The sequence below is a fragment of the Microtus pennsylvanicus genome, chromosome 2 (assembly GCF_037038515.1).
Source record: "Microtus pennsylvanicus isolate mMicPen1 chromosome 2, mMicPen1.hap1, whole genome shotgun sequence".
Classification (NCBI taxonomy): Eukaryota; Metazoa; Chordata; class Mammalia; order Rodentia; family Cricetidae; genus Microtus; species Microtus pennsylvanicus.
The window spans coordinates 28405731-28418353 of NC_134580.1; positions in this window are offsets into that span (position 1 = coordinate 28405731).

Sequence of the window (12623 nt, forward strand, 5' to 3'; positions counted from 1 at the left end):
GCGGACCAGCCAATCAGAGGACATCGTCCTCACGACAACGCATGCGTCAGGGCTAGGGGGCGGGAGCAAAAAAAATTGGAGATGAGCATGCGCATTACGTTAGGGAGTCGCCGAAAAGGGCCATTTTGGCTAAGGGCACAGTTAGGGTGGGGGCATTGTGGGGTGTTTTGCGGGGGTAGAGGGTGTTTTGTGGTCCGTGTAGGTTCCCCGCCCCCGACTCCGGCTCCCTTTCCTGCAATTAGTCTAATGACCTGTTGACTAATTGCATATTATTCTTGCTTCCTTGTTTCCCCGGGGCAGGCTAATAGGGCTCTTAGAAACTAATAACTGAATAGTTTCGGATCTCGCTGTAGAATAGGAAGAATTCCAGAAGGAGACAGAGTAGCAATCATTTTAACCATATTTTCTTAGCTATAATTATCCCTTCATTCATTCACTCATTCATTCAGACTTTTATTTGATGCACAGTAAGTATGCCAACTTCATAGCTAGCACTCTGCTGGAATCAGAGAAATACAGATCATGTGGTCTCAGCTTTCCAGTAGCCATGAATGAGGAAGACAGCTCCAAGAAACAAACAGAAATACAAAATGAAGTGTTCTAATCCCGTTTAATAAATGCACTTAAAATCTGGCGTTATGCTGGTACAAAGCTTTAGAACTTTCAAAGGTTCGAACCCAACATCAGAAAGGCCCTTTACCCTACAACTGAGTGCCAGCAAACTCTTCATCTTTAACCTGTTAAGGTACTCTCAATCGTTGTATTCTTTTGTTATTTATCTGTCTTGGAATTCCTTCACTGGATACCAGCAGCCTGACAAAATACTGGTTAGATAGAGCATACTAGAAACAGTGAGCCTGTACTGTGGTGGTGCATGCCTTCAATCCCAGTAGATAGAGCATACTAGAAACAGGGAGCCAGGTACGGTGGTGGTGCACGCCTTCGATCCCAGCACTCAGGAGGCAGAGTCTGAAGGAGCTCTGTAAATTCAAGGTCAGCCTGGCCTACTGGGCTGACTACTGTAACCAGTCTGGTTCAGTAGTCCGACCACCAAGAAAGCTGTACCCCTCCTTGAGCTCTTTCCAATGGTGACATTAAAAAAGGGCAATTCTGTGTGGGCATGGTGGCACACACCCATAATTCCAACACTTGAGAAATGAGAGATAAAGACCAGCCTTGGCTACTTAGTGAGCTCCAGGCCAGCCTAAAACAACCACAACAGATCTAACCATGGCTCTTCCTTGTGTCAAACCATTAATAACTTCATTTCACCTCTCCTTCCTATTAAAGACCAAAGTCCTGAACAGGGCTTGCCTAACATGGGCTTCCGGGCTCCAGCTGCCCTTCCTAGCCCCTCCTATTTACGGGTCTCTGAGTTCGCCAAGCACTAGCAAACTAGCGAAGTAAAGCTCTAGCATTCGGAGCTTTGCTCTTGCATCTGCCTCAGCACTCTTTCTGTGCCGTCTTTCATCTAAGTTCCGTCTTCTCTGGACAGCTTGACTTTAACTGCTTTCTTCAGATACATCTATGTTTTTACTCTAAGCACTGCTGCCCGCCCCGCGTGAGTCACCGCATCTGTGTGTGGTTACCTCTGTTCGGCCTTCCGCATGTTACCTGTGCTTTGCCTCCGTCGTCTATAAGCAGAAATAATGTCTGTCTCATTGGGTCATTCAGAGGAATAACTCAGATGTCTGTGTAACATTCAGCACGCATCCTGGGGCTAAGTAAATGCTCAGTAAGAGCCCCTTGCCTTGCTTGCTGGGCCGTCAGCTTCAGGAGGACAGCAGTAGAATGCCTTTGATTTACCACTACATTTCCCGTTGTAGGTAGCCCCAAGAAACATTCATTTACGTGCAGGTGAGTTGAGCTCAACCAAGATGGTGACAGTATTCCACTCCATCACCCAATCTACAAGCTGCAAATGATGCCTGGGGAGCAGCTCACCTCCACCCCAAAGCAAGCACCATGCTACTCAACCCCCTTTGTCTGCTGCACCAGCCTGGTGAGGAGAAAAAATGCTGTGTGTGTGTGTGTGTGTGTGTGTGTGTGTGTGTGTGTGTGTGTGTGTGCAGGTATGGTGCTGAGGGACGGGGTGTTAAAATCCTCTCACCCCACTTAGTTTTCTGCATAGTGAACATGCTGGGCGCACTTGAACCTGAAAAAAAAAAGGCTCCAGGTCTATGGATTTCGATCCTGACTCTGCCGCTTATTGAAGGCTCAGGCTTTTTAATCTGGTTCTTCCATCTCCGGCCTTTTGGAGACTAGATGGCAGTGTCAGGATGTGGGTGGAGAGTGGTTAAGTCTGTGAAAGAGCTTCCCTGTGAGGAAAAGAACCTTCATTGGGCAAGTCCTTCCGGTTGGAGCTGGAGACCGAGGACCCTTGCCTGGCAGCCCCATCCCGCCTCACCGAACCCCTCCAGGCCAGGAGCCCAAGGTCAGAACAGAGGTGCTGTCAATGGAGTCGCTGGTCTGTGGGTCTGTGAGCATTTTGTCTATTCACATCGCCCGCCAAATCTGGCTTGTGCCTTTCAGTTCCTTCTCCTTTGTTCCTGGTGTCTTTTCAGACTCCTCCTCCAGTTCTCCGAAAACGTAAATTGAGCATCTATTCGAGGATCTCTCTCTCTCTCTCTCTCTCACACACACACACACACACACACACACTGCCTGGAGAAGGCTATTCGTGATGCACTTATAGAGGCAGCATGGGCAGAGGCCTGGTCTCAGACAGCTTCTGAGTAACCCAGAAACCCAGAAGTAGAGTTTCCCAAATTCCACCACAGCCATCTTCAGACAAGAAAGAACTAAGAAGCATGGCTTGGTAGCCTTTAATCCCAGCACTCAGAAGACAGCTTGGTACTGTTTTGGACAGGTGAGCTGAAGGCAGATGTGCTGAGGGTGAAGTCCAAAAAAACGAACAGAACCCAACCCAAAGCATGGAATGTGAAGCAGACAGACAGGTCAAGAAAAAATGGAGAATCCAGGCAGTGTGACTGGAATGCAAGGCCCCTTGAAGTTTGGGGACAAGACTGTATACGATTCTCACAAAGGATGTGAGAGACCTTAATACCAGTTCAAACTAGCTAGATGTAGTTCCTGGGACTCTGTTTCTTCACTTGCCTGAGCATTAAATGGGTGTAATGGTAGTATTAAACGGTAATGGTAATGGCTGTCTGGGGGATTAAATCAAACTGTTTACAAAACTCAGCTCAGAGCTAGGCGCACACTGGGCTCCAAGAATATTAGCTGATTTTGTTTGTTTCTTGTCTGTTGTTGTTTTTGACAGTTTCATGTAGCCCAGGTTGGCCTTGAACTCACAGGCAGCCAAGAATGATTTTTGAACACCCTATCTTAGGCCTTGCTGGGCACTGACCCGAGGGGCCTCTTGCTAAGAAACATTCTACCAAATGAACTACAGTCTCAGTCCAGCTATTTTTATGACTTTTATCCCTCTCTTCCTTCAATTAGACCTCAGAAACCTAGAAGTAGAGTTTCTCAAATCCACCACAGCCATCCTCAGACAAAAAAGAACTAAGAAGCATGGCTTGGTAGCCTTTAATCCCAGCACTCAGAAAGGCAGAGACAGGCAGATCTCTGTGAGTTCAAGACCAGCCTGGTCTACAGAGTGAGTTCCAGGACAGCCAGGGCTACATAACGAAGAAACCATGGGGTCAGGGGTGTTGAGAGAAGAGAAAAGAAGGAAGGAAGGACAGAAAGCTGTGTAACAAGACAGGGTAGCCTTTCTCAAAATGGACAACATACTTGCTTGGCAGTAGGAAGCAGCAGCATAAAGCCGGAAGGTCTCCACTACACTCCCTCTTCTGCCGACCCTGTAGGTTCTGATCCAACTCAGCCATTTCCACCAAAGGTTGCTTCTGGAAGGGCCGGGGACTTCACGAGAGAATTTGGTGTGTATATGTGTATACACACCCACACTACAGATTTAAGGCCCCATTCCGCCAGTAAACTAATAGGACACAGAAAACCTTCCAGCCCAACCTAAAGATTCATGAAGAGATGGACAGGGCTCTTCACTGTGCTGGGAGAGACAGATGTGCGTGTGTGCACACACGCTCAGGATAAATTTTTGCAGAACAAATGAGAAGCCTGGACCTCCAGGCCCCAGTCACCCACCTCCAGCTTCTCCAGCCGGCACATGTGACTGCTGGCTGGCCTCCCTCTGCTCTGGAGGTGTGACCACGCCACATCTATGACCACATCTCGCTCACCTGCTCTTCCTGCCTCACATCACCAGTACCCCACTTCTGCCTCTGAGCTACAAATTTCTTCCCACAATCCCATGCATACACATATGCACCTTGTTTTTCTTGAGACAGAGTTTCTCTGTGTAGCCCTGACTGGCCTGGAATTCATTGTGTAGACCAGGCTGGCCTCGAACTTAAAGAGATCTACCTGTCTCTGCCTCCCAGGTACTAGAATTAAAGGTGTGCGCCACCACACCCAGCCCCACTCCCTCTTAGCCCTCTCTATTCCTTATCTGGGCTTCGGATACCATCTCTATTCCCCAAGCTATCGGCTCTTAAGTGTATTAGTCCCATTCCCCACTCCACACCTTACCCTTACAGAAGGCCTCAGCAGAGAAGACCGGATGGAGAAACAGTCAATGGAACAACAATACACATATTTGGTCAGGCTTCTCTGGGCAGCAGAGGACAGTGGGACAGACAGGCAGACAGGTCATCCCTTAAACACATACTCACCTGTAGACATAGACAGACACAGACACACAGATAGGCAGGCGCGCGCGCACACACACACACACACACACACGCACGCACGCACGCACACACACACACACACACACGCACGCACGCAGTGCTCGGCAGAGGTCTGTTGTCCTGCAGTGTCCCACCCTGCTTCCATGGGGATACCCTTGGTTTGAGGGACTGGCTTTCCCTAGGTGCCTCCATGTGTCTAGGAGCTTTCAGCACGCTAAAGAGCCAGTCATGACAAGTCTAGGGTCACTGCAGCTACTCCGTTGACAGCCGAGTTCTGCCTGTCCCTCCCACCTTTCTTCCTCTCCTACCTCCCTCCCACCTCCTTGAAGCCTTAAAGACTGGGGCAGGGGGGTCAGAATGGAGCCCATCCTGGCAAAATGAGAAGAGATTAGAGCAATACATTTGCTGTCAATGGCAATAAGGCTGTCTGAGCCAGGGAGGAGGAATATTTGATTTCGGGCTCTCCAGGGGTCTTGAAAGAAGAACACTGGTAGCCTGCAGCCTCAGGCCTGGGCATGACAGTGTGAAGGACTGGTCCAGTCCCCAGCCAACTGGGAACCCTGGTGTCCCAATCCTACCATTTCCTTATCGACCCTGTTCTCTGCAGTTACCCGCAGGGTTCCAGCTCCCTCCTCCTGCCCACCCTTCCTTTCTCCCTCTCCTCTGCCAAACTGGTTTCCCCAAAGCAGTTTTTCTATCGGGCACAGTGTGATGATGAAGCAGAAAGAGCATTGTTCTGGAGGCCGGAGAGGAGGCTGGGATTCCAACCTCCGGCTACGTCTCAGCCTGGGACAGTCATTCAGACTCTTAAGCCATGGACCGTGTGAGTAGACGACACCCAGAGGCCTGGGGTCAGGCAGGCTGCCTGCTGCTTCAGTCCTTATCCTCAGCTTTCATTTGTTCGTCTGTAAAATGGGGCTGAAGAAAATAAAAAGCTGAGTGAACTCAGGTGGAAGTAACTAGGGGCTATGAAATGGGGCAGCGCTGTGAGGATCCAGACACTCTCCTGCCAGAGACTGGCCTGGGCACAAAGCCTCCAGAGGGCCCTGTTGGCCCTAGGATCCCTGAAGGTCTGGTCCCCTGTAGGGACATAGTCTCTCTGAGGAAAGGGTAATTTGGCCATTTCTCTGTCAAACAGTCCTATGTTGGGAGGGGCAGCTATCAGCTCTCCTCCCACAGACCCTGAAAGGTCTTCCCCGGGCAGGGGTCTGAGAAGGAGCTACTGCTTGTGTCTACTTTCTAGGTCATCCAGTCCCTCGTGTCCACAGGGGACAGGCACCCTCTGGAGTCATCCTGCTGTCATAAGGGATGAGACAACTTCCACCCAGCCTCCAGGGACAGAGGAGGTACTGGAGCTAGGGACAGGATCAAGATTGCTTTCTTTCTTTTTCTTCAATTTTTAAAAGAAGACATATTTGTTTATATGCTATGTGTATGTTTTGCTTGCATGTAGTACTATGCACCACATGTATGCATTGCCCAAAACAGCCAGAAGAGGGCATCAGATTAACTGGAACTGGAGTTAGAGATGGTTGTGGGCTACTATGTGGGTGCTGAGAACTGAATCTCTACAAAAGCATCCAGGGGTCCTAACATTGAATCATCTCTCCTGCCCCAAGATCAGGGTTTCTTATCGGGCTACTGTGAGCCAGGCTCCATTAAGTATTCCTCATACAATATCTGGGCTGCACACAGCCTGAGAAGAGGTAAACAGCACAGAGGCTAACACTGTGTGGATCCATTATTTCTAGACGGAAGAACCTAGGCTGGCCGGGCGGTGGTGGCACACGCCTTTAATCCCAGCACTCGGGAGGCAGAGGCAGGTGGATCTCTGTGAGTTCGAGGCCAGCCTGGTCTACAGGAGCTAGTTCCAGGACAGGTACCACAACCTACAGAAAAACCCTGTCTTGAAAATCAAAAAAAAAAAAAAAAAAAAAAAAGAAAGAAAGAAAGAAATTCCACCTAAAACTTAGGTGAAAAAAGCAACACATTTATTAACTCAGCTTCTGCAGGTCAGGTGTTTGAACAGCTTAACTGGATGTTTCTGGCTCATGTCTCTCACAAGTCAGCTATGAAGGTGACAACAGGGCCTACCATGTCACCTCTTGCCTTCATTGGAGGATTGTCTGCATCCAAAGTCATAAACACAATTATAAACAGTATTCAGTTCCTCTTAGCCTCAGGGCCTTGTTGGGGGTTGGCCTGAGGCTACCCTCCACGTAAGCCCCTACAGGGTCATTGCCATCATGGCAGCTGGTTCGCCTCAGTTCAAGTGAAAGAGTACCTAAAATGGAAGGCACAGTGTTTCTGGAGACTAAATGTTCATCTACCCATCTGTTTGAGACAGGACCCTCATGCAGCCTATGCTAGCTTCAGATTCCCTCTGTAGCTGGGGTCCTTGAAGTCCTGAACCTTCTGTCTCCATTTCCATAGTGCTATTACAAGCATGCACTACCACACTTGGTGTGGTTTCATCTTAAAGTCACGCCCCATCACCTCACTGGACTGTATTCACTGGAGATGTTAGTGATGTTATTGGGGGTTCTGAGGTGGCTCAACCACAGGCCTGACAAGCTGAGTTTAGTCCCTAGACCCTACAAAGAAGAATGGGAATACTAACTCCTGAGAGGTGGCCTCTGATCACACACACACACACACACCACAAAATAATAGATAAATGTAAAAGTAAATTCAAGCTTGGTGGTGGTGGTACACACCTTTTATTCCCAGCACTCGGGAAGCAGAGGCAGGTCAATCTTCCAAATTCCAGGATAGCCTGGTCTACAGAGTGAGTTCCAGGACAGCCAAAACTACATAGTGAGACCCTGTCTTGAAAAAGAAAAAGAAAGGAAGGAGTTGTTAATTGCAACCAAGCCAAAGGAATAGGTTTATACAAAACATAAAATACCAGGAGGCAGAGGTCACTGGGAGCCACCTTAGAGGATGCCTAGCAAATGCTGATGGTGGTAGCCATGACCCCAGGGAAAGTGGAGCTAATGGCGCTGACTGGAGTGGGCATGGCAGGGGACCTGGAGGTAAAGTGCTGGGTCACCATTACAGCGGAAATGCTCCCTCCAAACTGAGTCTGAATGAGCTCTGCTACGCTCTAGCCCATGCCACATTCCAGTCCACTCCCTTCCCCAAGAGTCCATCTGATCCATTACTCCTTCTGCCAGTCACCCCTGCTTTGGGCTGCTCCTCTTCTTTGGGCAATTAATGAGCTAAGTAATGACCAAATGGAGAGCAATTACCACCAGCAGACAGAGGGAGGAGGTAACATGTCCAGAGGCCCTGGACAGATGCTTCACTTAGGGCTTGTCTGTGGCGTGGCTCTTTCCCATTAGAGAAAGGCATCTCCTCATCCAGTTCTGCAACCTCACACCCCTGATCCATCACTTCATCTCCCCTTCTCAGTCTTCCCACACACTTTAAGACAGAGAGAAACTTTAAGGGGAGACAGACCGAGCCTCTGTCAAACTCCAGGGCCTCCACCTCCAGCCTCCAATCTTCCCACTCCAGCCTCCCATTACCTTAACCTCCCAACACCACAGGTGTTCCTGGATGAGCCTATGAGGGGATTCATCTTTACTGAAGCCTCATGGTACACTCATGTCTACCACCCCAGTCCCAGCATTTTGAAGCCTGACAAACAAAACAAAGATTTTAGCAAATGGGAAAGGGTTTTCAGACATCTAGGTGACCAAGCCCTCACGCAGTAAGATCTCCTCAGAGGAACAAGTACAGGGTGTCACATTGGGGTTTGGAACTCTAATTCTAGCCTTGTCCCTCCAAGCATGTGACTTCTGCTCTCCAGGCTCAGTATGTGTGTCTGATTTTGGTTTGGCTTTTCCAGTGCCGGAGTAGAACCTAGGATGTTAGACATTCAAGCAAGTGCTTTACCACTAAACTACAGTTCTAGCGTTTGGTACTTTGAAACAGGATACTGTGATTTAGCCCAGGCTGGTTTTGAATTCCCTTCGTATCCTAGGCTAACCTTAAACTCATGATCATCCTGCTTCCGACTCCCAAATCCTGGTAGTGCAAGCATGTAGCACCACACCCGGGTGAGTGCCTGCCCGTCCTAAGCTTCTGCAATTCCACATCTCAGAATCTCAGTAAAGGCTAGAGATTGAGCAGGAGGCAGTAGCTGTGCCAGGAAGCTGAGGACCATATGGCACACACGGTTTCTGCTCACTAAGAAGAGTCACACTGGCCACAGAGGGATCTTCAGTCTTGTGCATCATAGAAACCCAGAGCCACCCTCGCCTTCCTATCTTGCATCTTTTCAGGTCTCAAGCGCATGACTTTCCTCACCAGCTTCGCTGTGACCCCAACAGCACATCCTACAACCGCTATACCTCTTATCTCTTTTCCTTCCCTGTCTCTTGACAAACCTATACTGCTCCACCTAGACCCAAGCCACTTCTGTCCTGGCTTCCATAACACACCTCTCTATTTCTTGCTCCCACCCCTGTGGTCTCTGTGACGCCTCCTACCTTGTCTTCATCCCTTCGACTAATGGTTCTCGGGTTCCACTTGTCCTTCAGCCTCCTCACCTGCCTTCTTTTTGTTCACGCCTTTGTACAAACCCTGTGTGGTTTTGTTCTTAGCCATTTTATAATGGTAGCGTGATAACAAAAGGAAAAAATAGGATGTAGTGGTGCTCGTAAAATACAAAGGGCTCACATGCATTTCGTTGATTCAATGAGGCAAATATTAGCCTCCAGTTAGCAGAAGTCAATTTTGCCTTCATAGACTTTCTAAAAAAAAAAAAATCCTTTCCTTTTTATTTGCATCACCACTGCCCTAATTTAAGCCTTTAATACCTCACACTCATCTTCGAAACTTGCTTCAGCGCCCTGGATGACAATGCTGAAGGTCTTAGCGGTTGAGAAGGAAAGGCTGGAGTTCCAGTTAACCAATTGACCAAAGGCTTTCAGCTTAACCAGACCAGGCCCCCTTCAGAACAGCGCTATCCGGTGGGCTGCGCTGTAAAGATAAGGTCCTCAGAACCAGAATCTTTTGGGGGAAAAGATTAGGGTCATACACGAAATCTCAGAGCCTGTGACTGGCCTGCCTGGAAAGAGAGCAGTTCCTGATGGGATAGGGGAGGGATGCAGAATGAACTTCAGAAGAATGTCCTTAGAAAACCCTCCCCACCCCTAGGCTTTGTCCACCTTCCTCACTCTCTCCGTCTGCCTGCTCTCATCCCATAGTCTCAGCTGCGGGAGAAGGTAAATCTGCACTCTCTAGTTTAAGTTAGGAGAATCCTACGCCTGGGAAGGGAAAAGAAAATACAAAAAGAACAAAGAAAGCAGCACTAGAAATACCACACAAAGAAAATTAAATGCATGATGTTGATTTTGTAGTGGGTGCTCCGTCTGCTTTTAATGATGTTTAAAGTTTTCTAGGAAAATTGATGGACTTATGAGGAGCTTGATTTCATTTGCAATCAATGCTTAAATATTTGGAGAAATAAAATTTGTTAATTGCAGAAGTTTTTTGATGTATTGGTTGTGTAAGTAGTATGAGACTATTTGGAGGAATGTTAATAACTGAATAAAGATTAATTGAACATCAAAATTCAAAAAAAAAGGAGTCTATGTTTTTCCACGCCTGAAAGTGCATGGGGTTGCTAAATAATTTATTGTGCCAATCTCTGTTCCTTTCATCGATTTCCATTCTATTGCCAACACCTCTGTGACTCAGTTTTCTTGTCTATGCGGAGAGGTGACATCATTTCTCAGCCTCTTGCCTAAGACCTAGTGCAAAATGGAGCGATGTCTAAGGGTTTCAATGAGATAATCTCTTCCATAGCATTTAGTACAATACCCAGCATGCAAATGTTCCATAACCTAAGACCTAGTGCAAAATGGAGTGACCTCGATGCCTAAGGGTTTCAATGAGATAATCTCTTCCATAGCATTTAGTACAATACCCAGCATGCAATGTTCCATAAAGCTGGCTATTTTTCCTTCCCACAGGTCCCATTTTGACCAAGCTGCTTCCTGCTCACAACACATCAATGGCCACCCTGCAACCTCAGGGTAGATCTAAGTTTCTCACTTAACCCCAGCCCTTGACCCTCACTATTCTCCATCGTCTACTAAACAAAGGAAATTACTATGTCTTCACCCTGACGTCCCCCCATCATCATTTTTTCCCAGACTAAGATGCTTCACCTCCCCCTGGCGCCATTATTACCAATTTCTGCTAATAACAAAAAAAAAAGCATCTCAAACACCACATTTTAAATGCTCTCCTGGTTCTCACCAATGCTTCTTCCACCGAGCTCTTTCTCCTAGCATCTCATCCTTTCTTTCACAGAATCAGTGACCCAGGTGTCGGTCATCTCCCCTGGGACTCACTTTCTGGTCTCAGCTAACAGGTGCTAGGTTCCTCTACATCTGGGTAGTCATGTCTTGTAAGAAGACATAGAGAGACCCTCACTGTCCCATGCAGACCATGAAAGCACATAAAAATGAAGGGAGCCAGTAGTGGGCATGTGCTAGGGCCCACGGGGCAGATGGCAAGAAGCTGGCAGAACCAGATTCTAGGAGCATGTGGCTCTGTGTCTGCTCAGACTGTCAACATTACCCAGACACCCGTCAGTCAATGTTTCTTTAGACTTTCTGGGTCTATGCTGTCAGCACAGCAAGGCAGACATCAGGATGGTGTCAGCTTCCAAAGAGGTATGCCCATGTACCCCCGAGCTCCATGTGTCACATACGTGCCCACACGTGCACCACATGGGCAGGGAGTCCCAGCTCACCACAAGGCAGCCTTGTGCGCAGCTAGGCTGAGGGCCACCCTACACCCTGTTTCCAAACAGCTCCCCTTTCCGCGCCAGCGCTGCTGCCTCTGCCGTCTGTTTGCCCCTCGCCTCCTCCTCCCTCTGTTGGGGCTGACGCCGATGATGAAATTTGGCTTGCAACACCCTCTTCCTCCGGTTCCTGCAGGCCTGGGAGAGGATTAAGCCGCTGGAGTCTGAAATCGGAAAGATCCCAGCACCTCCCCTCGCCCTCTCCCCCTCCCCGCCCATGCAAAACCAGAAAATTAATCTCCCTTTCTGCCTGTGATATGGAGGGCTGCATTACAAGCTGGGCGTCGAGATAAAGCAGAGAGCCGAGGGACTGCAGCCCAGCACAGGGGCCCCCGGGTGGGGCCGGCCGGGGAGATAAGGGCCTCCCAGCCCCATGAATTATTCACCGCCTCTGCCTCCTCTGGCTCGCTGGCCGCCCTGGGCGCTGAGATTGCGCCTTCCACGGGCGCCGGCTAGGGTAGGAGGGGGCCCGTTGGGAAGGGCAGTGGACTGGAGAAGTCTTGCTAGGTGGTGGAGGATTGTGCTTTGCTAGGAACAGCTCCGAGACCCCAGCGCCCCAAGGACGAACTGATGGAAGGAAAAGAGGACGCGCGCGCGCGCACACGCGAACACACACACACACACACACACACACACACACACGAGCGAGCAAGCGCGTGCGCGCGTAGACACAGACTCTGCCTAACCCAGCCAGGACTCACAAAAATGCTCTTCATTTACACAATTCCTTAAATGCTATTTCCCCAGCTGTATTTACCAGGTTCACGTCAGGTCTCTACATCCCACTGTCAGAAATGTAGCCCCTCCCCCAGAAGGTGTCTGGATCCTGTGTCCCACTCCAGACTAGCAAGTGAAAGACTGGAGCATCCTTATCTAGGCCCACCGCATCCACAGTGCTCTCGCCTCTGGAAATCAAGGCAACTCCCTCTTCTGGGATACCCCACCTGAAGAAGATACAGGAAGACAGACCTGGCCGGGCGGTGGTGGCACAGGCCTTTAATCCAGCACTCAGGAGGCAGAGGCAGGCAAATCCCTGTGAGTTCAAGGCCAGCCTGGTCTACAAG